This window comes from Aotus nancymaae, unplaced genomic scaffold (assembly GCF_030222135.1).
Source record: "Aotus nancymaae isolate 86718 unplaced genomic scaffold, 86718_ANA_hifiasm-v0.15.2.pri h1tg000020l, whole genome shotgun sequence".
NCBI lineage: Eukaryota > Metazoa > Chordata > Mammalia > Primates > Aotidae > Aotus > Aotus nancymaae.
This window is the reverse complement of record NW_026988432.1, coordinates 46092081-46119855: the sequence shown is the minus strand read 5'-3', so window position 1 is coordinate 46119855 and position 27775 is coordinate 46092081.

Here is a 27775-nt window from a genome sequence, read left to right as displayed (position 1 = left end):
ACACTCACCACCACTACTCTGTAGCACTGCAAGCAGCCCACCAGTGAAATTTCATATTTTCCTTGTTTACAAGCTTTGCTAAGATTTAAGTAAAATTTAAGAATTTGTAAGACTTTTTTCTGATAATAGCCACTGTTGTTATTCCAACCCTACTCTGGTGCAGCTCTCTCAAAATCCTATTAAAGTATAACAATAGCCTCTGAAAAGAAAGAAATTACAGCTAGCCCATGAATTAGTGAAAAGCAATTAAAAGCTAGCCATATGGTTATGCTCCCCAGTAGAAAAGAATTTTCTAATTGGCTCATAAATTGCAAAACCTGTTTTCTATCTTAAAAAGCAACACTATTAGCACAAGCCTTATTTACCTTTAATTTTCTAAAATTAGATGACGAATTTCAATCAACTGTAGAAAAGCACTATGCTAAAACCTCTTAAGACAGAAAGATTAGGGGCCGGGTGCAGTGGCTTACACCTGTAATCCCAGCACTTTGGGAGGCAGAGGCGGGTGGATCACGAGGTCAAGAGATCGAGACTATCCTGGTCAACATGGTGAAACTCCATCTCTACTAAAAATACAAAAAATTAGCTGGGCATGATGGTGCATGTGCCTGTAATCCCAGCTACTCAGGAGGCTGAGGCAGGAGAATTGCCTGAACCCAGGAGGCGGAGGTTGCAGTGAGCCAAAATCGCACCATTGCACTCCAGCCTGGGTAACAAGAGTGAAACTCCGTCCAAAAAAAAAAAAAAAAAAAATACAGAAAGATTAAAGAAATAGAAAGAAAGAATAAGTAAAAGAAAGACGAAAAAGACAGAGATCAAAAATAGAAAGACTAAAGAGAAAATAGTGAAAAAAAGAAAGAAGAAAAAAAAGACAAGCAAAAAAAGTACAGAAAAAAGAAAGACAGTTAAAGCATGTTAAAGATTGCGAAAGTCATAAAAATGTTATAAGAAAGAATTTATGCAAAAAAAGTTTTAAAATTTTTGATTTAGCAAAATGAACACAGCTTGAAGAAGATGGCTTTAGTTAATGTTTTTTTCTCTGCCTATGTTATACTAGAACCTACATTATACTTTCACAATGCAAGAGCACTACATTTTTGTTGTGAGTAAAATTTGGTGCAATCACTCTAAAAATTGGTAGTACTGACTTAAGGTGAACAAAAGAACACTCTATGACCAACTAATTCTACTCCTGGTCATACGAACAACAAAATGCACACACACGTTCACCAAATAACATTTACAAGAATGTTCCTCATACAACTATTGGTGATAGCAAAATGAACAAACAAACAAAAAGCTTGGAAATGATCAAAAGGAAATATATTTGTTACGCTCAATGCAATCTCCCAAAAATCTGAAAACATACACTGCAACATCAATAAATCTTTAAAAAAAAAAAAAAAAAACACTATTGAGGAAAAAAAAGGCATAAAGCATCTTCAAGTTTATGGAAAATGGGTATTTTGAAAAAATTATGTATAAATTTCAAAACATTTGCAACAAAATAAACTTGTACTAACTTTTTACAACATATCTAAACTAGATCTGGTTCGAGGCACTAAGAAGAATATTAGACATCAGTTTGAAAAGAGAAGCATAAATTCTATTAAAGTTGAAACAAAAACATCAAATTCTTGGGTGTAAGAATGGTGAAATCCTTTATGCCTTACAGTTTATAAGAACAATGCCCGCAAAGAAATTAGCAGTTTATAAAGTAGATAACTTCTTTTATTATGGAGCATGATGATATGGATGATAAATCCTACAGTGGCAGACCATTCACATCAGTTGGTGAGGAAAAAATCATCTTGCTTGTGCCCAGACTGAACAGGACTGACGACTAACAATGTAAACAATAACCAATGCCATAGACATCTCATTTGGCTAGCTTGCACATTTCTGACTGAAAAATTAAGTTTGAGCAAACCTTTTATTCAATGGTTGCCAAAATCATTGTGTTCAGATCAGCTGCAGACAAAAGCAGAGCTTTTAATGGAAATTTTAAAGATGTGGGATCAAGATCCTGAAGTTTTTCTCAACGACTAGTAACAGGAGATGAAATGTGGCTTTACCTGCATGGTTTTGAAGACAAAGCACAATCTAAGCAACGGCTACCAACAAGTGGGAGTGGCCCAGTCAAAGCAAAAGCAGACCCACAGGAGCAAAGGTCATGGCAGCAGTGTTTTGGGATGCTCAGACATTTTACTGCTGACTTTCTGGAAGATCAAAGAATGATAACATATGCTTATTATGAGAGTGCTTTGAGAAAGTTAGCCAAAGCTGCAGCAGGAACATGTCCAGGAAAGCTTGGCCAGAGGAGTTGTTCCCCACCACCACAATGCTCCTGATCATTTCTCTCAGCAACAAGGGCAATTTTGTGAGTTTCAATAGGAAATTATTAGGCATCTACCTTATCATCCTGATTTGTCTCCTTCTGACTTCTTTTTGTTTTCTAATCTGCTTTTAAGAACACTAATTTTCGTCTCAAAAAAAAAAAAAAGAACACTAATTTTTTCTTTAGGTAAGGATGTTAAAAAGACTTCAGTCACATGATTAAATTCCCAAGATCTTCAGTTTTTTGTTTGTTTGTTTTTCTGAGATGGAGTCTTGCACCCAGCCTAAGCTAGAGTGCAGTGGCACAATCTTAGCTCACTGCAACCTCTGCCTCCCAGGTTCAAACAATTCACCTGCCTCAGCCTCCTGAGTAGCTGGGATTACAGGCATGTGCCACCACAATTGGCTAATTTTTTGTATTTTTAGAAGAAATGGGGTTTCACTATGTTGGCCAGGCTGGTCTCGAACTCCTGACCTCGTGATCCACCATGCCCGACTGATCTTCAGTTTTTTAGTGATGGACTAAATGGCTGGTACCATTACTTCCAAAAGTGTCTTGAACTTTATAAAAGTTATCTGGAGATATAAAGTTGTATTTTTTATTTTTCTTTTAATTCCATATTTCCACAAACTTTTAAAGTCCCCTTGTAAGATTCTATACATACAGTATAATACAACATAATTTCATTTATAGAGTTCAAAACCAGAAAAAATATATTGTAGAAAAAAATAATCTAATTAACAATCTAATATTGTAAAAACTAATTTAATATCAGGATAATGGTTAACCCTGTGTGACTAGGGAGTATAGTGCTTGAAACTAGAAATGAGAGGGACTTCTCAGATACCAGCAATGCACTATTTATTATATGGGTGCTGGTTTCATGAATATGTTTCCTCAATAAAAAATTGAACAAGCTATACACTATGATTTTTTGTCTCTTTATGTATGTATAAATATACACATTCAAATATACATAGTATGTGAGTTTCTTCAGGAGAGTTATCCTGAATTCCTAGCTTTCTGCCAACAATTTTGTGTATAAAATATACATGTGAGAGAACTTCTCCATTACACAGTGAAGCAGGTGCTGGGAGAAATCCTGTACTATAATAATTTATGTGCTAGTTTATTTCAATCTAGCATCTACACACAATAACACAACATGGCATGGTATACAAATAACATATTGCCCCAGGATATATACCTAAGGATACCTGACATTATCTGAGAGGTCATTTTGACATTACAGAGATGCAATATAGTAAAATAAATTTTTGTTTTTTGTGTGCTTTTAATAATATTCCAGGAAGTATTCACGAGCAGGTGGCACTGAGGAGGTAATGTTTCACAAGAGCCAACAGTGTCAAGCACTTGGGCCACAGCTTTCTTGGCAAGAAGAAACAGTAAATGCCAAACCCCTGGGGTGAAAGGGAACATGGAATTTATAAAAAATAGAACAAGGCCTGTTTGCTAGCTACAGTGGTAGCACAGAGAAATGACAGAGACGATCAGACAAGCAAGCAGTAGCGGGTAATTCAGGTCAATGCAGGTAAGAAAAATGAGTTTTAGTGCAACTCTGAAGTCATTGGAAGGTTAAAGAAGGTCAGTGACATGATCTAATGGGCATTTTTAAAAGTTCACTCTGTCCGCTATATAGAAAATGGATTGTAGGGAAGTAAAGTAGAAGCAGAAAACCTCATACAAGGCTACTGCTGCAGACCCAAGGAGAGGGGAGGCTGGCTTAGAGTTGACAGGATGCACTGAAGGTATGTATAGCAGTGATGCACACAGGAGAATCAAATGTTTGGGGGCTTGAGAAAATCAAAGGATAGTAGTGCCAATTACAGAGAATATTTTGAAAGGTCAAGATCAATTGAAAGGATGTGTATGTAGCATTTAGCACTAAATGTGGAAATGCTTAGTTAATGTCAGTTTTTGTTATTGTTATCAATATTGTACTGTATTGATAGACTGTAAAGCTGTTAAAATATGATCTGTACACTTGACAATGGTAACTGTAGAATGTTCCTTGCAAGGTTTCCCAACATCAACATTTATACTTGAAGGAAATTCTGAAAGGAGCTTCCATTTTAAAGGTGATGTTGCTAAAAATTTAGAAAGATGAATGATTTCTCTCAAGGCCAACTTTATTCCCAAAGCCAGAGTGTCCTGAAACCTACTCTTATGAATATGAAATCTTGTTAAAATTGCTCTATAGTGAAGTTGAAATATTATTTATAACCAAAATTGGCAGTAGCCATTTGCACCTTCTCGAAGAAATGTTTCAGCTTATATGAGTTGGAAATAAATCTCTATTTCACAAATGCTAAAACTTCTTTGATTTCTTCTGTGTTGCTAAATGGTAGACACCGAAGTGGATAATCTATCTATAGTTAAGCAGAGTACGAGAGTGAGCCATTTTTAAACGACAGGTAGAATCAGAAGGAGTAAGAACTAAACTTCTTTGTATGTTAGAGCAAATTGAATTGAGTTTTTAAGAAGCTTTAAATTTTTATAAAGGCATATGAATGTGAGACAGCAGGCAGAATCTCAGGATCATGACAGAAAAGGGGTTGAGTGATTCAGCCGTGTAACTATCACTTACCACCACCATTATTAGAAACCAATTCGGTAGCAAAGAACACAGACAGAAATGTTTTGCATGAAATTTGTATTTAATTTGTTTTTGTAGAAAAGAATATAATGAAAAAATGGATTTTGTTAACAGGGAGCAGAGGAAGCTAAGTAAATGAGGAGGTAGCAGATTACTTAGAGGATAAGTAATAAAATGTGATTTGAAATACACATGCACACATATAACCAATTAAAATTCAACAGTAACTGTAGTAATTATTTACTGTTTATATCTACAAATGATATTTTTCAGGAAGGATAATTTTATCATTAGCATTATTTAGAATTGCTAACAAATGGTGATTGTTAAAAATATCAATGTTGAGTTAGTTTTATTATTGTTTTTAAATTATCTAATGGCAATGCCTGCACTAGGAGTGGACCATATTCACCTTCTAACCCTGGGTATGCCACTGCAAGAAAATAATTTTCAGACAAATGGTTTAGTAAAAGTATTATACACACACACACACACACACACACACACACACACTCTATATCAAGGAGCAGGTGACCTCAGCAAACATCTGTGTCACAGAATGTATTAGATGTAAAATACTAAAATGTATCTTAAGATCAATAATTCCTAAGAGCTGAAAAAACACAAGTCTGCAAATATAAATATTTTCTATATAAGGGTAAATTTTACTATTTGTACAGAATAATTTGACTTTCGAAATGCAAAGTAATACTGCATGCAGTATTCAAAAGTATAAGGCTTAACTTTTACACCCAATATCAGACTTCCTAGTAAGATAGTCATTTCCCATGATGTTTATATGAAATGAATGTAATAAAATTTTTCATTGTGCATTATGGAAACTCACATGAAAATAGACAGAAGATACCTTACAGATACAAAACTCAAGTTCTCACAAATCTGTAAATCTCATTTTTTAATAAAGTAATGATATCTAAGTACAAACTTCTTAAACTTCAAAATATTCACTTACATTGATTTTGTAATCATGTAAAAGACATAGACAAAAATGTCATGAGTTAAAATGCAGAATTTGCTTAACTTTTAGCTTTAATGTCATTTGTCTCTGTAAAGTGACTCTTTTCTTTATGTGAGCAGAAATTTCAGTCAATTCATCACACAAGCAGAAAAACTGAGAAGTTTCTCTTCATGTGGACAAGTTTCCACTAATTAAGAATTAATGCAATCAATTTATCCGAAGTAAAAGAGAGGATTTTGTTTTTAAATGATTTGGTGAAGCCCTTTTAGATTTTAGACATTCTGAACCTACCACTCTGTTGGACTTGGTTTCTTACTAGCCTGTTTACAGCGAATGAAATTCACTTCACCACCATGTGCCCAGTGAAAGAGTAGGAACCTTGCCTTCCTTCAGCTTCCAGCTCCAGCAAACCAGTAGATGTATTCTGCAATTCACTACATCAATCCTAATGAAGTGACTTTGTTCTATGATGTTGGTAATATTAACTTGTCGTCCAATGTTAAAGTTTCTTCAAGAAATGTGTATCCTTGAATATAATATTTTAAGTCATTGGGTCTCAAAGTACTCATTGGTAAATGCGGGAGGTCAGGAAGTAGACATATCTATGTGCTATTCTATGTGTGAACAATGAAATAAATCATTGCCATCTTTGATAAATCAGTCATTTAGAAGGAACAAGAAAACAATATATTGATTATTCATATACTAATTCATTTATTCATTAGAATGATTCAAAGCTCCATGCAAACAGGAGACTAATTTTTCTTCCTATCTCCAGTACAAGAAACAGTCTCTGGCAAGTGTGCTTATATCCAAAAGACACAAAGATACAATCAAAGAAGTACAATAAAATAAGGCAACATCCTACCTTTAAGAATGTCACTACTCCATAAGCACTCTAGCTGTGTTACAGTAAAGAAGCTTTGGGGGGAAATAAATCTCAGAAAATCAGTGTTTCTTCTTCCATTTTGAAACCTACTTAATTTGTGATCTTTGGCATCATTTAGCCTCTAGGTATCTAAGTTTATTCATCTGAAAACAGAATAATGTGAACTACGTGAGAATAATGTATTGAGGTAGGCTATGTGTTACAGAAAGCCTAAGTAAGTAATCAAGTCTTAAATGAGATGAGTATTTTTTTCTTCAAGTAATGAAAATTCTATGGTTAGCAACTTAGGGCAGGTCTAACAGTTCCAGAATACCATCAGGGGCCCAGTTTCCTCCTATTCTTCTGCTCAACTATCCTTAGCATGTTTGTCTTACTGTATGGTTGCAGGTAACAGTTGAAGTTCCAGTATACAAACTATATTCCAGGCAGAAAGATGGGAAGAACAAAAGGCTAAAGATTATTCTGGTTGAGCTGGCTTCCTTGTAGCTAATTGGGCATATTCTATACTCTCTCTTAGATCTCAGTGGGTAGAACTATATCACATGTTTATAAGGAATGCTTGGAAATGTATCTTTTTCAAGGAGGTCACTTTTCTATGTTCAACAAAATCAGAGCTCTGTAAAAAGATATGGAGAAATAAACATTGAGTAAGAAAGTAGATGTTTTACTCACAAGTGCAATCAACTTACTTAATTAAATATTTGTTGTATGGACATTAAGGTTAAATATTTTACAATGGTTGAGACGGACAGGAATAAATAAATTTATCAAGAAATAAATTTTTGCTCCCAATGCCTTGAAAAAATAATAATAAAATAATATTTATAAATCTTGTTCCATCAGCATGGCCTATATTAGAAGTCTAATAAAAAACTTGGTGCAGAAATCATAGGGCTAGCCTGCATTCCAGGGATGGAAATGATGACTTTACCTTGCAAATTGGTGGAGCAGAGCAGAAATCACTACAGCCATCTTTGAAAACAATTTTGTACATTACTTAAGGCCATTGATACTATTTTGGTAGGCTAAGTTGTAAAATAACTGCTACATGTGGTTCTCTTCCTTACCACAGTAAAACTTCTTTAAAGTAGGGGCTCACTGCGAGACAGCACCCTGACATTTTACTTATTTTAAAGATTTCACATACATTTTTCAGGGGTAGTTACTCCCTGAAAAGCCCTAAGTGTTCCATCATTTGCTCCATTGCTATAATGTACCATGTGACCCAATTCTGTATATTTCAAATGGGGTATCCTGTTTGCAACATGTAATTTTTTTCTAAGTTACCTCCTGTTTAAAATTAGGATAATACTGTCTACCTTATTAGTAACAAAGTTTCTGTGTTGGATGAAATAACAGATGTTAAAGGTCTTCACAAGCTGCAAATTACTATACAAATATGAGTTGTTGCTATTGTTATACTTTGCTTTGTGTCATTTTGGACCTGCTCTATCAACATTACTCTTCCTCACAAGAAAATTCTTTGCTAAAACTTTGTGGCACTTCATAACAACATGCCATCTTCTTAAGCATAGCAACTTTTTGTAACTCAAAAAAAAAAAAAAAAAGTAAAGAAGATTAAATCAAGAAATAACTTTATTTCCTCCTGAAAATTCTCCCCTAATATGCCTTTTTACTTATTACCCTCACATCTCACTGCACTACACAATCTGAATTTCAAAGAATATTTGACATTATTTATTCATTTCTATAATTTATATTCTTTATATATATATGTGTGTGTGTGTGTAGAGAGAGAGAGAGAGAGAGCCTTACTCAAATAATTTATTTACAGGCAATTCAGTTACTAGTTGTAATGAAGGGAAACAGTACACTGATAATATGAAATTGTGTTAAGGGCAGTTTATATTTGGTTTTCAAATGGACTTTTTTTCAGAGGATTTGCTTTCCTAATTATATTTTTTTATTGCTAGAAATAAGCTTTATTTGCATTTCTTGGGCAGAGGAGGAGGAGATACTAAGGAGAATTCCGAGTAGAGAAAGGAGATAGTCTGGATATAAACAAAGCTCTCTGGTGGAGAAGTCACACAATTAAAAAATATACTGATCATCAAGAGTTGATTGCATAATACATTTGCTTTTGTTCATTCCACATCTCTTTAATATTATAAAGTCTTCGCATAAAAGGACTAATTGCATACAAATTCTATAAATACTAAAGTGAAATGTACTATACAGAGCCTTTAGGGTGAATATCATCAATAATTCTTAGTGGCAAGAATATATTTACCAAATTCTGATGCTGACTCAAAAGTTAAGGAATTGATGTGATTTTTATTGTGCCTTTTATATTGTATCTTCTGATACAAATGTGTGTCTGTATGTGTTTCTGCAGAAAGGGAAAGAAGAGAAGATGGAAGGAAGAGCAGTAAAGAAATGAGTGAAAACTGAAAGAAAATGATGTGCCAACTAATTTTATTTTATGCCAAAATTTAAAGTAGCATAAACAAAGGTTTTATGGGAGAAGAACAATAAGATAAATATATAAACCTATAGTTCATAAATATTAAGTGATTTTAAAGTTTACTTCAATAAATAAAATTGGAAACTTATTGCTTTTATTTAATTTAAAGCAGTATATACACTAACTGTCTCTTAGCCAGACTCATTTATAAACTACTAATGATTTAATTTGCATTTTCATCAAGAAAGAAAAAAAAATGTTATTTCATAGGTCTCTTTTTCTCCAGACACTGAGTCATTATTTAATTAAGTGCTATTTATAGTTTTACATACCACATTTGCATTTTTATCTAGGCTCTGCATTTGAGAAAACATATATTTAATTTATATCTCATATATTTTTAAATCTAGGCATATACAGATCATTAACTTTTTTATAATGCTATGTTATCTGTAAATTCTTTAACTCAGATAATGACTTTACTTCTTTTTCTTTGAAAATAATGTGGTTAATAAGTTAGAAACCAAGAGAAAACCAAAATATTCTGTACAGCATTGTAGTCGTTTAGATCACAGATTCCATATTTTAAAGTAATTGCATTTTTACTATATACCATGTGTTGTTTCCAATTAATTTTTTTTACACAGAATTGATTTTTCCACTGCATGTTTCCTTTTAAGAGCTATGTAAGTAGTTAACCATGTTTTGAAAAACTCCACAAACTCCTCATTAAAGCTTAAGATAACATAAAATAATGTTATTAAAAATGGAAGAAATTGATGTAATATTTTAACTCAGGAGAATGTGATCATTAGCTACAATTATATGAATAATTGTTTTCAGAAAACATAGGCAAAAACAGAGGTATAAAATTTCAACAATGAAAATTGATTTTGAGTGTTAGGGAAACCATATGAAAGTCTTTAAACTCTATGATACCATTCTGAGCTAGGTTAAAAAAAAAAAAAAATCCCTTGTGTAGAGTACGCATTCTTTAAAGAACATGAAAGCAAGATGCCAGGGGAAAAAAATCAATGTCTATCTCTTTATATATCTATATAATCTATGTACAATATCTCTAGTGCACATATTTAGAAACAAAGTTGGAAAACTTTCCAACACTTCACCAGAGTGGTCATGTCTCCCCAATATAAGATTCACTCTTTATACTTTTTCTGTCCCAACTAATGGTATGAGGAACCTCCAAGCTCACCTTCTCCCCAACAAACAAACAAACAAACAAACAAAACTTGAACAAGGTCAGGGAACCAGGAATTAGAGCTTCATTATTGTTGGAGTATTGGCCCACTGGACCTAGAGATAAGACTGAGAAGCTGGGAGGTAGACAGCCAAATACAAAGCTAAAAGAGTCACAACAGACAAGCTGGAGGTCTGGTCTGAGTCTAGAAGCCTTTAGTCACATAACCATAGGAGGTGCAAAAAGATGTGGCAACAATTTTGAGACGCTTTTCTGAGTCAGAATCTTTGAAGGGAGCTGCTGCCAGAATTAGAAACAAACAACATCTGGAGGAAACTTTGCACAGGATACCTGCAGGATTAAGATCATAAAGATTACTAAACAAACTAGAAGCTTATCCTCTGTGATGATAAACAGCAGAAAAAAGATCCAAAGATTTGGAAACAAGGACTGAAGATTTTGGAAATGTCTGATAGAGAGTATAGAGTAGCTAGAGAGAAAGGACAGGTCACCTATAAAGGGATCCCTATCAAACTAACAGTAGAACCCTACAAACCAGAAGAGATTGGGGATCTTTATTCAACATTCTTAAAAAAATCTTCAACTAAGAATTTCATATCCAGCTAAACTAAGTTTCATAGGTGAAAGAGAAAGAAGATCCTCTTACATTATGTTGGGGACTTCATTACCACCAGACCTGCCTCACAGGAAAACTTGAAAAGAGCATTAAATATAGAAAAACCACTACCAAGTAAAACAAAAGCACTTAAGTACACAGAGCAATGTCACTGTAAAGCAACCACACCCACAAGCCAACATAATAACCAGCTAATAGCACAATGACAGGATCAAATCCACCTTTTCAATACTAACCTTGAATGTAAATGAACTAAATGCCTCATTTGAAAGGCACAAAGTGCAACCTGGATAAAAAAGGAAGATCTAATGGCATGCTGTCTTTGAGAGACCTGTCTCTCATGTAATGACATCCATAGGCTCAAAATAAAGGAATGGGGACAAATCTACCAAACAAATGAAAAACAGAAAAAAAGCAGGGGTTGCAGTCACAATTTTGGACAAAACAGATTTCAAACCAACCAAAAATGACAAGTTTTAGACCAAAAATGACAAGGAAGGGCATTGCAAAATGGTAAAAGATTCAATTCAACAAGAAGAGCTAACTATTCTAAATATATATGCACCCAACACAGGATCACCAAGATTTATAAACCAAGTTCTTAGCAGCTTACAAAGAGACATCATAGACTCTCACACAATAATGGTGGGAGACTTCAACACTTTACTGACAGTATTAAGCCAATCTCTAAGGCAGAAAATCAACAAATGTATTCAGGACCTAAACTCAGCATTGGACCAAGTGGATCTGACAAACTTTTATAGAAATTTTCACCCCAAAACAACAGCATATACATTTTTCTCATTGCCACATGACACAGACTCTAAAATTGACCAATAATTGAACATAAAACAATCCTCAATAAATGTAAAACAACTGAAATCATACCAAACATACTCTCAGACCACAGCATAAAAAAAATAGAAACAGTTGTCAACACAATGAAAATCACTCAAAACCACCCATTATATGGAAATTAAACAACATGCTCCTGAATGAATTTTAGGTAAATAATTTTAAAAAAACAGAAATCAAGAAGTTATTTGAAAATAATGAGAAGAAAGATACAATACATAAGAATATCTTAAACACAGCTAAGGCAATGTTAAGAGGGAAATACGGCTGGGCACAGTGGCTCACACTTGTAATCCCAGCACTTTGAGAAGCCGAGGTGGGTGGATGAAACCCTGTCTCTACTAAAAATATAAAAAATTAGCCAGGCGTGGTGGCACATGACTGTAGTTCCAGCTACTCAGGAGGCTAAGGCAGGAGAATCACTTGAACCCAGAAGGCAGAGGTTACAGTGAGCCAAGATTGCACCACTGCACTTCAGCCTGGGCAACAGAGTGAGACTGCTGAGAAAAAAAAAAAAAAAAAAGGAAAATTCATAGCACTAAATGCCTACATCGAAAAGTTAGAAAGATCTAAAATTAACAACCTAATTTCACAACTGAAAGACTTAGAGAAGCAAGAACAAATCAACCTCAAGCTAGCAGAAGACAAGAAATAACAAAAATCAGAGCTAAACTGAAGGAAATCAAGACATACAAAACCATACAAAAGATTAATGAATCCATGAGTTGTTTTTTAAAAACATTAATAAAATAGGCTACTAGCTAGACTAATTAAAAAGAAAAGAGAGAAGATCCAAATAAACACAACTAAAAATGATGAAGGGGATGTTACTAAGGACTGCACAGAAATTAAAACAGCCAGTAGAAACTACTATGAACACCTCTACACACACAAACTAGAAAACCTAGAAGGGATGGATAAATTCCTGGACATGTACACCGTTCTGAAACTAAGTCAGGAAGAAATTGATTCCCTGAACAGACCAGTAATGAGCTAAAAAAAAGAAAACACCCAGAACTTGATGGATTCATAGTCAACTTCTACTGGATGTACAAAGAAGAGATGATACTATTCCTACAGAAACTATTCCAAAAAATTGAGGAGGAGGGACTTCTCCCCAACTCATTCTCTGAGCCGAACATCATCCTGATACGAAAACCTGGCAGAAGCACAACAAAAAAAAGAAAACTTCAGGCCAATATTCTTGATGAACATTAATGCAAAAATCATCAACAAAACACTTGCAAACGAAATCCAGCTGCACATCAAAAAGCTAATCCAGCATGATCAATTAGACTTCATCCCTGGGATGCAAGGTCAGTTCAATATATAAAAATCAACAAATGTGTTTCACACATAAAAAGAAATAAAGACAAAAACCACATGATTTATTTCAATAGGTGCAGAAAAGGCTTTTGATAAAATTCTAGATCTCTTCATGTTATAAAAAAAAAAAAGAAAAAAACTCTCAATAAATTAGGAATTTAAGAAACATACCTTAAAATAATAAGAGTCTTCTATGACAAACCTACAGCTAACATTATATTAAATGGGCAAAAGCTATAAGCATTCCACTTGAAAACCAGCACAAGACAAAGATGCCCTCTCTCACCACCTCTATTCAACATATTAATAGAAGTCATAGCCAAAGCAATCAGTCAAGAGAAAGAAAGGACTTCCAAATAGGAAGGGAGGAAGTCAAACTATTCTATTTGCAGAAAAAAATGATTCTATGCTAGAAATCTCCATAGTCTCAGCCCATAAGCTCCTCCAACTGATAAACAACTTCAGCAACATTGCAAAATGCAAAAATCAATTTTCAAATACCACTAGCTTTCCTATACACCAACAACAACCAAACTGAGAGCGAAATCAGAAAGGCAGTCCCATTCATAATTGCCACAAAAAGAATTAAATACCTAGGAATACAGCTAATCAGGGAGATGAAAGATCTCTACAATAAGAATTACAAAACACTGCTCTACTCAATAAAATTAGAGAAAATACAAATAAATGAAAAAAAGTTCCATGCTTATGAATAAGAAGAATCAATATCATTAAAACAGCCCAAAGCAATTTACAGATTCAACACTATTCCTGTCAAACTACCAACAACATTCTTCACAGAACTAGAAAAAAAATATTTTAAAATTCATATAGAACCAAAAAAAGAGCCTGAATAGTCAAGGCAATCCTAAGCAGAAAGAACAAGGCTGAAGGAATTATGTTACCCAACTTCAAAATATACTACAAGGTGACAGTGACCCAAACAGTACAATAATGATATAAAACCAGGCACATAGACCAATGGAACAGAATAGAGAGCACAGAAATAAGGCCACACATCTACAACCATCTTATCTTTGACAAAGCTGAGGTGAAGAATCCCTATTCAATAAATGGTGCTGGGATAACTGGCTAGCCATATGCAGACAACTGAAGCTGGACCCCTTCATTACACCATATACAAAAATCAACTCAAGATGGATTAAAGACTTAAATGTAAAATGCAAAACTATAAAAAACCTGGAAGACAACCTAGGCAATACCATCCTAGACCTAGGAAAGGGGAAAGACTTATATGATAAAGATGCCAAAAGCAATTGCAACAAAAGCAAACTTGACAAACGGGATCTAATTAAACCTAAGAGCTTCTACATAGAAAAAGAAACTATCAACAGAGTAAACAGACAACCTACAGAATGGGAGAAAATATTTGCAAACTAAGCATCTGACAAAGGTCTACTATCCAGCGTTCATAAGGAACTTCAAACAAATTTACAAGAGAAAAACAAATAACTCCATTAAAACTTGGGCAAAGAACATGAACAGATACTTCTCAAAAGAAGACATACATGCAGCCAGCAAGTATATGAAAATCGCTCAATATCACTGATCATTAGAGAAATGCATATCAAAACCACAATGAGATACCATCTCACACAAGTCAGAATGGCTATTAGTAAAAATTCAAAAAATAACAGATGCTGGAGAGGTTGCGGAGAAAAGTCCACTTTTATACACTGCTGATGAGAACATAAAGTAGTTCAATCTTTGTTGAAAGCAGTATGGTGATTCCTCAAAGAGCTAAAAGCAGAACACAATTCGACCCAGCAATCCCATTACTGGGCATATACCCAGAGGAATATAAAGCATTCTACTATAAGACACGTGCATGTGAATGCTCATTGAAGCACTATTCACAATAGCAAAGACATGGAATTAACCTAAATACCCATCAGTGACAGACTGGATAAAGAAAATGCAGTACATGTTCACCGTGAAATATTATGCAGCTATACAAAAACAGGATTATGTCTTTTGTGGGAACATACATGAACCTGGAAGCCATTATCCTTAGCACACTAATGCAGGAACAGAAAACCAAATATCACATGTTCTCACTTATAAGTGAGAGCTAAATGATAAGGACTTAGGAACACAAAGAAGAAAACAACAGGCACTGTAGTCTGTTTGAGGTGGGAGTGTAGAAGGAGGGAGAGGAGCAGAAATTATAACTATTGGGCACTGAGCTTAATACCTGGGTGATGTAATAATATGTACAACAAACTCCTGTGACACATGCTTATCTATATAACAAACCTTCACATGTACCATCAAAAGTAAAATAATTTTTAAAAAAGAGTGTAAGATAGCTATCTGGAAAATTTTTATTTCCTATAAAAAGTGGGATTATGGTGGAGATCCAAGATGGCCGCTTAGGAGGAACTCGGGAATGCAGCTCCGAGAGAAAGCACAGAGGGTGAGTGGACGCCGTATTTCCAGACTGATTTTTACTGCCCACAGACCAGGAGATTCACACGCAGAGAAGCCACACGGGTCGCCAGCGCCGCTGGCGCCGCTGGCTTGAACGGCGCAGCCGCTGGGCCGGCACCCTGAGGCAACGGCTCACTGTACAAAGTGAGAGAGTCTGAGTCCCCTATAAGCCAGCAAGGGGAGCTGAAACGGGGAGCCAGGCCAGCGCCACGAATCTCAGAGCCGCGGCTTTAGCCAACGCAGCGGCTCCGGAGGCAGATCAGACGAGACGGTGTCCCCTCTTACCCAGCAAGAAGACCTGAAACACAACTGAAACCGGGACGGTCCAGCTCTGTGGAGGAGGGGCGTTCTCCATAGGCACCCTGCTGTTCCCAGGGCAATCTACTAAGGCAATCCACCACTACAGAGACTCCGTCACTACAGGGGCGGGCCAACATAGCGGAAGCAGTTCTAACTACACCCAGAAGTTCACACGGAAGCTGGGTGGAGACAACAGCAGCTTAGCGAAGCCTCTGCAACCTGAGTGTGACTAGGCTGCCACCTTGTGGGCAGGGAAAACAGCAACCGCACAGGGGAACATCGTAAAACCGTAACTCCCTGGGACAGAACACCTGGGGGGAAGAGCAGGGGGTTTATGAGTTCTGCCACAGCAGACTTAAAATTACCAAAATCAGAAAGACAACAACTACAAAGTCAACAGGTGGATAAATCCACAAAGATGGGAAGAAACCAGCGCAAAAAGGATGAAAACACCCAAAACCAGAACACTTCTCCTCCTACAAGGGACCACAACTCCTTACCAGCAAGGGAACAAGACTGGATGGAGAATGAGTGTGATGAAATGACAGAATCAGCTTTCAGAAAGTGGATAATAAGAAACTTCCGTGAGCTAAAAGAACATGTTCTAACCCAATGCAAAGAAACTAAGAACCTTGAAAAAAGACTTGGCGAAATGCTAACAAGAATGGACAACTTAGAGAGGAATATGAGCGAATTGATGGAGCTGAAAAACACAACATGAGAACTTCGTGAAGCATGCACAAGTTTCAACAGCCGAATTGACCAAGCAGAAGAAAGGATATCAGAGGTCGAAGATCAACTCAATGAAATAAAACGAGAAGGCAAGATTAGAGAAAACAGGGTAAAAAGGAATGAACAAAGTCAACAAGAAATATGGGACTATGTGAAAAGACCTAATCTACGTTTGATAGGTGTACCTGAATGTGACGAAGAGAATGCATCCAAGCTGGAAAATACTCTTCAGGATATTATCCAGGAAAACTTCCCCAACCTAACAAGGCAGGCCAAGATTCAAGTCCAGGAAATACAGAGAACACCACAAAGATACTCCTCTAGAAGAGCAACCCCAAGACACATAATCATCAGATTCACCAGGGTTGAAATGAAGGAGAAAATACTAAGGGCAGCCAGAGAGAAAGGTCAGGTTACCCACAAAGGGAAGCCCATCAGACTCACTGCAGATCTCTCAGCAGAAACCCTACAGGCAAGAAGAGAGTGGGGGCCGATATTCAACATCCTTAAGGAAAAGAACTTTCAACCCAGAATTTCGTATCCAGCCAAACTAAGCTTCATAAGTGAAGGAAAAATAAAATCCTTTGTGAACAAGCAAGAACTCAGAGAGTTCATCACCACCAGACCAGCTCTACAAGAGCTCCTGAAGGAGGCACTACACATAGAAAAGAACAACCAGTACCAGCCACTCCAAAAACACACGAAAAGGTAAAGAGCATCAACACAATGAAGAATCTGCATCACCCAAAGGGCAAAACAGCCACCTAGCACCAAAATGACAGGATCGAATTCACACATAACAATATTAACCCTAAATGTAAACAGACTAAATGCCCCAATCAAAAGACACAGACTGGCAAATTGGATAAAAAACCAAAACCCATCAGTGTGCTGTATCCAGGAAACCCACCTCACATGCAAGGATACACAAAGGCTCAAAATAAAGGGATGGAGGAAGATTTACCAAGCAAATGGAGAGCAAAAAAAAGCAGGAGTTGCAATTCTCATCTCTGATAAAATAGACTTTAAAGCAACAAAGATCAAAAGAGACAAAGAAGGACATTACATAATGGTAAAAGGATCAATGCAGCAAGAAGAGCTAACGATCCTAAATATATATGCACCTAATACAGGAGCACCCAGATACATAAGGCAAGTTCTTAAAGACTTACAAAGAGACTTAGACTCCCACACAATAATAGTGGGAGACTTCAACACACCATTGTCAATATTAGACAGATCAACGAGACAGAAAATTAACAAGGATATCCAGGACTTGAACTCAGACCTGGAACAAGCAAACCTAATAGACATTTACAGAACTCTCCACCCCAAATCCACAGAATATACATTCTTCTCAGCACCACATCACACCTACTCTAAAATTGACCACATAATTGGAAGTAAATCACTCCTCAGCAAATGCAAAAGAACGGAAACCATAACAAACAGTCTCTCAGACCACAGTGCAATCAAGTTAGAACTCAGAATTCAGAAACCAACCCAGAACTGCACAGCCTCATGGAAAATGAACAACTTTCTCCTGAATGTTGACTGGATAAACAATGAAATGAAGGCAGAAATAAAGACGTTCTTCGAAACCAACGAGAATGAAGACACCACATACCAGAATCTCTGGGACACATTTAAAGCAGTCTCTAGAGGAAAATATATAGCAATAAGTGCCCACATGAGAAGAAAGGAGAGATCTAAAATTGACACCCTATCGTCAAAATTGAAAGAGCTAGAGGAGCAAGATCAAAAAAACTCAAAACCTAGCAGAAGACAAGAAATAACTAAGATCAAAGCAGAATTGAAGGAGATAGAGACACGAAAAACCCTTCAAAAAATCAATAAATCCAGGAGCTGGTTTTTTGAAAAGATCAATAAAATAGACAGACCACTAGCCAGACTAATAAAAAAGAAAAGAGAGAATAATCAAATAGATGCAATAAAAAATGACAAAGGGGATATCACCACAGATTCCACAGAAATTCAAACCATCATCAGAGATTATTACAAACAACTCTATGCACATAAATTAGAAAACCTGGAGGAAATGGATAAATTCCTGGACAGTAGCCTCCTCCCATGCCTAAACCAGGAAGAAGTCGAAACCCTGAATAGACCAATAACAAGGTCTGAAGTCGAGGCAGCAATTAAGAGCCTACCACCCAAAAAAAGCCCAGGTCCAGATGGGTTCACAGCAGAATTCTACCAGACATACAAAGAGGAACTGATACCATTCCTACTGAAACTATTCCAAATAATCCAAAAAGAGGGAATCCTTCCCAAATCATTTTATGAGACCAACATCATCCTAATACCAAAACCTGGCAGAGACTCAACAAGAAAAGAAAACTACAGGCCAATATCCATGATGAACATAGATGCAAAAATCTTCAATAAAATAATGGCAAGCCGATTACAACAGCACATCAAAAAGCTTATCCACCATGATCAAGTAGGATTCATCCCGGGGATGCAAGGCTGGTTCAATATACGCAAGTCTATAAATGTAATTCACCACATAAACAGAACCAAAGACAAAAACCACATGATTATCTCAATCGATGCAGAGAAGGCCTTCAACAAAATTCAACAGCCCTTTATGCTAAAAACCCTCAATAAACTAGGTATCGATGGAACGTATCTCAAAATAATAAAAGCTATTTACGACAAACCGACAGCCAATATCATACTGAACGGGCAAAAACTGGAAGCATTCCCTTTGAAATCTGGCACTAGACAAGGATGCCCTCTCTCACCACTCCTATTCAATATAGTACTGGAAGTTCTAGCCAGAGCAATCAGGCAAGAAAAAGAAATAAAGGGTATTCAATTAGGAAAGGAGGAAGTCAAATTGTCTCTATTTGCAGACGACATGATTGTATATCTAGAAGACCCCATCATCTCAGCCCAAAAGCTCCTGAAACTGATAAGCAACTTCAGCAAAGTCTCAGGATACAAAATCAATGTGCAAAAATCACAAGCATTCCTATACACCAATAACAGACTTAAAGAGAGCCAAATCAAGAACGAACTGCCATTCACAGTTGCTACAAAGAGAATAAAATACCTAGGAATACAACTAACAAGGAATGTAAAGGACCTCTTCAAGGAGAACTACAAATCACTGCTCAATGAAATAAGAGAGGACACAAACAGATGGAGAAACATTCCATGTTCATGGTTAGGAAGAATTAATATCGTGAAAATGGCCATACTGCCCAAAGTAATATACAGATTCAATGCTATCCCCATCAAGCTACCAATGACCTTCTTCACAGAACTGGAAAAAAACACCTTAAACTTCATATGGAACCAAAAGAGAGCCCGCATAGCCAAGTCAATTCTAAGCAAAAAGAACAAAGCGGGAGGCATCACACTACCAGACATCAAACTCTACTACAAGGCTACAGTAATCAAAACAGCATGGTACTGGTACCAAAACAGAGATATAGACCAATGGAACAGAACAGAGGCGTCGGAGGCAACACAACATATCTACAACCACCCGATCTTTGACAAACCTGATAAAAACAAGCAATGGGGAAAGGATTCCCTGTTCAATAAGTGGTGTTGGGAAAACTGGCTAGCCATATGCAGAAAGCAGAAACTGGACCCCTTCCTGACACCTTACACTAAAATTGACTCCAGATGGATTAAAGACTTAAACATAAGACCTAACACCATAAAATCACTAGAAGGAAACCTAGGCAAAACCATTCAGGACATAGGCGTAGGCAAGGACTGCATGACCAAAACACCAAAAGCATTGGCAACAAAAGCCAAAATAGACAAATGGGACCTAATCAAACTCCACAGCTTCTGCACAGCAAAAGAAACAGTCAATAGAGTGAATCGGCAACCAACAGAATGGGAAAAAATTTTTGCAGCCTACCCATCTGACAAAGGGCTGATATCCAGAATTTACAACGAGCTAAAAAAGATTTACAAGAAAAAAACAAACAAGCCCATTCAAAAGTGGGCGAAGGATATGAACAGATACTTTACAAAAGAAGACATACATGAGGCCAACAAGCATATGAAAAAATGCTCATCATCACTGGCCATTAGAGAAATGCAAATCAAAACTACATTGAGATACTATCTCACACCAGTCAGAATGGCAATCATTAAAAAATCTGGAGACAACAGATGCTGGAGAGGATGTGGAGAAATAGGAACACTTTTACACTGTTGGTGGGAGTGTAAACTAGTTCAACCATTGTGGAAAACAGTGTGGCGATTCCTCAAGGACCTAGAAATAGAAATTCCATTTGACCCAGCAATCCCATTACTGGGCATATATCCAAAGGATTATAAATCATTCTACTATAAGGACACATGCACACGAATGTTCATTGCAGCACAGTTTACAATAGCAAAGACCTGGAACCAACCCAAATGCCCATCGATGATAGACTGGACAGGAAAAATGTGGCACATATACACCATGGAATATTATGCAGCCATTAAAAACGAGGAGTTCGCGTCCTTTGTAGGGACATGGATGAACCTGGAAACCATCATTCTCAGCAAACTGACACAAGAACACAAAATCAAACACCACATGTTCTCACTCATAGGCGGGTGTTGAACAAGGAGAACACATGGACACAGGGAGGGGAGCACTATACATGGGGGTCTGTTGTGGGGGAGTGGGGGGGACAGCGGGGGGGTGGGGAATTGGGGAGGGATAGCATGGGGAGAAATGCCAGATATGGGTGAAGGGGAGGAAGGCAGCAAATCACACTGCCACGTATGTACCTATGCAACAACCTTGCATGTTTTTCACATGTACCCCAAAACCTAAAATGCAATTAAAAAAAAAAAAAAAAAAGTGGGATTACAAGAGAAGCATAGAACAAAAAGTCACAAATAAGTATGGGAAGGTATGAAAAATAATTTCCTGGGAATAAAAGGAGTATTTGTTGAAATCAGAACATATTCAACAGACAGATTAGATGGAAGATTAAATGAGTTTGAAGAAAAAATTTATGAGCCAGAACATATATTCAAAAAATCACTTTGAAAAGTAGTAAGGAGGCTGGGCCTGGCGGCTCACGCCTGTAATCTCAGCATTTTGGAAGGCTAAGGTTGGCAGATTGCTTGAGGTTAGGAGTTCAAGACCTGTCTGACCAACATGGTGGAACCCCTTCTCTTCCAAAAATACAAAAGAAATTAGCCAGGCATGGTGGCGTAGGCCTATATTCTTACTCACTCTGGAGACTGAGGAAGGAGAAACACTTGAACCTAGAAGACGGAGGTTGCAGTGAGCTGAGATTTTACCACTGCACTCCAGCCTGGGTGACAGAGTAAAATTCTGTCTCAAAAAAAAAAAAAAAAAAAAAAAAAAAAAGAGAGAAAAGAAAGGAAAAGAAAAATAATAAGGAAAGATTATAAGATGGAAAATATGAAAGAGATATTAGGAGACATGGAGGCTAGAATAAAAATTCCTGACATATCTGGTTGGAATCTTGGTGAAAAGACTAGGCAGAATGTTGAAGAGGCAATATTTAAAATAGTAATGGCAGCACATTTTCCAAGTGTACAAATATAGATCTGCAAACCAAATGCATTAACAATCGGAAAACATTGTGAAAAGATAAGACAAATTGTAGCAAAACTGAAATAAAAACTTCAAAGACAAGGATCTTAAATAGAAAAAAAAAAAAGAAAATTGATTATTTATGATAGAATGACTGTTGGAGGAGCCACAGAATGCTCAGCAGCCAGTATAGGAGCCAGAAGACATGAAATGTTATTGTCAAGGAATTGAGAGATAACTGTAAATAGGAATTTGTACTTAGAATATATTATGGTATACTGTTATGATATCCTTTCTATGTAATTCCATATTAATCACATCTAAATACTGTATTATGTAGGATTACCCATATATATTAATAAAACCACATGTATGTGTGATACATACTTATGTATATGTGCGTATGTGTATGTGCAAGGGAATGGTTAACACACTATATTCCAAATTATAGTTATATAAAAAGAGAGGAGGAAGGAAAAGGGGATAGGAGAGGAGGGCATCCATAGATGTAAGTGACAGGCAGTGTTCCATTTCTGTTACCTGTGTTAGTTCATGGGTTTACCCTGTATTATATATAATAAAAAAGCAAAAGCAAGCAAGCATGAATCAAGAAGAAAGTGCATCATGAACCCAGGACAGGTTGGAATTAAACGCCAAACAAGAAATAATCTCCACCTATTAAATAATTAAACAAAAAGAAATAGCATGAGACAAAAATAGTCACTTTGAATTATCATTTAACTGCTAATCATAATCTTTGAACAGTTACAAAAGAAAAATAGCTATTGAATTTACAGAGGTGCTTTGTGAATAGTTCTTCTCATCAACATCAATTGCTTTTTTCCCTCAGTGTTGAGATGTAAAAGCAGCTACAGAATAATTTTCTAAGGCCGGAGACTCTGAATCTCTTTTCTATTACACATGGCAAAACACCTATCATCAGAATATATAGTTACTCATCTGCTTCTAATAGCTCAGAAGAAATAGGGCACTGTTTATGGTCCAGGATGTAATGAGCTTGGAAGTTACTACGCTGTCCCAACAATAACTATAAAGCTGAATGAACTGAAAAATCAACAGTTCTTGGATCCACCAGAGAAGCGAGGCCACAGGACAAACCTTTGCCCTCAAAATTGGAGAGATCACAGGTGAATACAAAGAATCACAGCTCACTGGAGCAGATATCTCAGTGCCTAGGTAGGAAAACCTGAGCTATGATTGACAAATTGCTGGACAAATTGCTCAGTGTGGACAGATCTGAGAGATTAAAAACTATAGGGGATCCAGTTATTGGGGGCCTAGGAAGAGGGGCAAACTTTTGTGAGTTTTGCCTCCAGGAGCTATCTAGATTTGTAAATATCAGAAAAAAATCTCCTCCTTCTCTGACAGCAGGGGGAAGGGGAAGAACCCTCTTGAAATGCACCAGAGAATTCTATTCTGAACAAGATCTGCCCTCAGGAGAAACCATTTAACCAGAGTGTATCCTACCTGGGTTTTATCAACTGACCTGTGGGAAAGAAAATACCCAACTGCAGTTCCCTCTAGCCTTCCCTGGGAAAGAAAGGAAAGATCCAACTTCAGCACACCCATCTAAGGAGATGGGAAGGAGAAACTGAGGAGCAGGTGTGAAATTCACAGTGCAGGGGCACAGGTGCATTAAAAATCTGAGACCTGATCCATAGAACTATAGAATTCTTCCTCTATCTTCACATCTTACCAGAAAATTACTGAAAGCCTATTTACACTAGGCCTATTTATTACTTTTACCCAGTAAATCATGTCTGACTATGAAGAAAAGTTACAAAATATACTAGAATAAAATTTGAATAGACAGGGCATCAAAACAAGATTCAGACATTGCAGGGATATTAGAATTATGAGATAGAATTTTAAAACCACAATGATTAATATGCTAACAATTCTAATGGGGAACAATAATGAAAAGATGGTTCATCCTCAAGGAAGACTCAGTACTGTCAAGATACTAGTTCTTTTCAACATCATGGATTCAATGTTATATCAATCAAAATCCTCTCAAGTCATTTTGTGAATATCGACACACTTGTTCTCAAGGTTAAGTGGAGAGGCAAAAGAGCCAGAATAACCAGCACAAAATTGAAAGTAAAGAACATAGATGAAGACCAACACTACCTACCCAACTTCAAGACTTAATACAAAGTCACACTAATCATAAAAGTTCTTTATGAAAGAATAGATAAATAGATCAGTGGAACAAAATAGAGATCTCAGAAAGAGGCCTACTTAAAATATAGTCAACTTGTCTTTGACAAAGGAGAAAAAGCAATACAATAGAAAAAGGTAATACTTTCATAAAATGGTATCAGAAAAACTGAACATCCATATGAAAAATAAATAAATCTACTCATCAGAATTTAACCAACAAAGTTGAAAATGTAAATCCACACAAAAACCTACACTTGGTTGTTTGTAGCAGCTTTATTCAAAATTGACAAAACTTGAAAGTAACTAAGATGTCTTTCCTTCAGTAGGTGAATGGTTAAACTGTCATATATCCACAGAATGGAATATTATTCAGTGCTAAAAAGAAATATCTATCAAAAGAAAAGACATGAAGAAAACTAAAATGTATATTTTTAAGTGAAAAAAAGCCAGTCTGAAAAGTCTGCATACTCTATGATTCTAATTATATTCCATTTTGGAAAAGATAAAAATATGGAAAGAGTAAAAAGTCAATGGTTTCTAAGGTTTGAGGAGAGAGGGTTGAATAGTTGGAGGACACAGGATTTTAAACACAATGAAACTACTCTGTAAGCCACTACAATGGTGCATAAATATAATTATCCGTTGTCAAACTCATAGAACGTATAGCACCAAGAATTAACTCTAATGTAAACTATGGACTTTGAGGGATAATGATGTGTCAATCTAGGTTCACTAATTGTGAAAAATGTACCACTGTGGTAGGGGTAGAGGAGGTTAATAACAGGGAAGGCTGTGCATGTGTAGTTATAGGGTATATATGGAAACTCTGTACTTTCACTTAATTTTGCCATGAACCTAAAACTGCTCTAAAAAAAAACCCAAAATCTATTAAAAATCAGACAAAACAAAGAAATTGGGTGGTTGAAATGCTGCAGTAAGTGTAGGAGTGATATTATGAGGAAAATAGCTTAATGGAAATGTTAACTATAAAGTACCAGGAGATAAATACTTCAGGATGACACTGTTTTTGAAAGTTCTCTCATTTTAGTTTGCAAATTATCAAGTGGCATTATTTCAGGAACAGGATGCATTTGAACTACATCAGATAATGTTGTTCCTATCATCAGTAGTCCGTTTTGTGACATGTTGACCTTCTGGAATAACACAAAGACTGCTTTGTATTGTAAACTCTTGTCAGGATTTGTTAATTCCATGATAGCTGCTATAATATTATAAGAAGAATGCTATAAATCAACTCAATAAGCCCAGTCAAGCTGAAAGGGTATACTTTCAACCAAAATTTGCATTAGCTAAACATACATCCATTTCCAATTTGTTTTTTATTACAACAATCACGTCCTTGAGGAATTTTGTATACTCTTTGTGTTTACAATTACTTTTTTATCTGAGTAGTTTCTTTTTTCATTTTGTTAAGAATACAACGTTAGATTTACCCTTTTAACAGATTCTTAAGTGTCTATTATAGTATTGTTGTCTATAGGTACAATATCACCCATCAGATCTCCTGAACTAATTCATCTTTCATAATTGAAATTTTATACATTTTGATTAACAATTCCCCATTTCCTCTCCCCACAGTCCCAGGCAATCATTCTGTTGTTCCTTCTGTGAGTTTTACTATTGCAGATACTTACATATATGATAATTAGTTCTGTTGCTTTCTTTCTTTCTTTTTTTTTTTTTTTTTTTTTTGGGAGGGAGTCTTGCTCTGTCACCCAGGCTGCAGTGCAGTGATGCAATCTCAGCTCACTGCAACCTCCGCCTACCAGATCAGGTGATTCTCCCACCTCAACCTCCCCTAGTAGTTGGGATTACAAGCACCCACCACCATGTCTGGCTAGTTTTTGTATTTTTAATAGAGACAAGGTTTCACCATGTTGGCCATGCTGGTCTCCAGCTCCTGGACTCAAGTCATCCACCCATCTCAGCCTCCCAAAGTCCTGGGATTACAGGCGTGAGCCATCAAGCCCAACCAATACTCATATATAAGTAGAATCATGCAGCATTTATCGTTCTTGACTAGCTTAATTTTTTAGCATAATAGCCTGTAGGTCTATTCATGATGTTGCATATTGCAGGATCTCCTTCTTTTTTTAAGGCTGAATGATATGTCATTGTACTGTGACATGGTAAATAAAACTGCATACCTCAACCATACCTCAGCTTTCTGTTGAAACTGCTCTCTGTAACCCTAATATGACAGGCAAGCAGTGCAAACCCATGCCATCTTGGCCCCTGCAACTTGTAATAGGTAACTAAGGTCTGTAATTTCCACCTTACCCAGACAAAGTGTAAACTAATGCTTATCTTGACTTCTGTGAACCACTTAAGTAACAATTGGAATATCCAAAGTCCCCTGGCCCTCGGAATGTCCGAAGCCCTTCACCTGTACCCCCGCACCTCACCCCCACCCAAGAGGTGGTTTACAGGCATAAAATGTCTTGACACCCTCCTTTTGGGGCCATGGGTTAGAGAGACATGAGTCCTCCACATCCACCGGCAATAAAGACCCTATAATTTGGCCTAGTCTTTGTCTCAGTGGTAATTTTGCACTCCCTCAGTTACATTTGGAAGTCCCAGTGGGACTTTTCCATCATCACTCAGACAAAATACCTGGAGTCTCACCCAAGCGGCTGCCTCCACCTTGGGGACCTCTAGGGGAGGCACCCCCTAAGACATTCCAGGGCCCCAGAGTTCCAGCCTCATGGTGGACAGGCGACTACCCCTCCAACATTCACCCAAAATTCCTCAGGGTCCTGGGAACCTCTGGTGGTAAGTCAGGTCTGGAAATTGGGGGGACTGCTCCGTCAGGAGCCTAGGTCAGGAGACTGGATGCGGTCGTTAATCTCTGACTAGGCAAGCCTACTGTGAGATGTCACTGGAGGCTCGGGTAATTCAGCTTTCAGTTGTCTTCCATAACCTCGCTGTGAGTGAGAGAGTGAGTGTGTATATGTGTGGTCCCATGGCCGGCAGCCTATGGGACCTGTGTGGGCCTTCACCCGCAGTTCCACAGAGACATCATAGGGCATAATGGTGATTCACCCTTGCGGGTGACCAGGCCCGGGGTTTATACAGGTACACCTTAGCCAAGATGTTCTGAAACATCCCTCCAGGGACATGGCCGGGCAGGCATCAGACTGGTCTCCCTTGGGGGACACTCACCCTGTGTCCATCTATCTCTCATGTGGTTCTGTCTTTATTGTAAACTAAGGTAGTTGCTAGCTAATATACAGTGGTTTAAACCTGTTACGCTTGAGGTGGATAATATT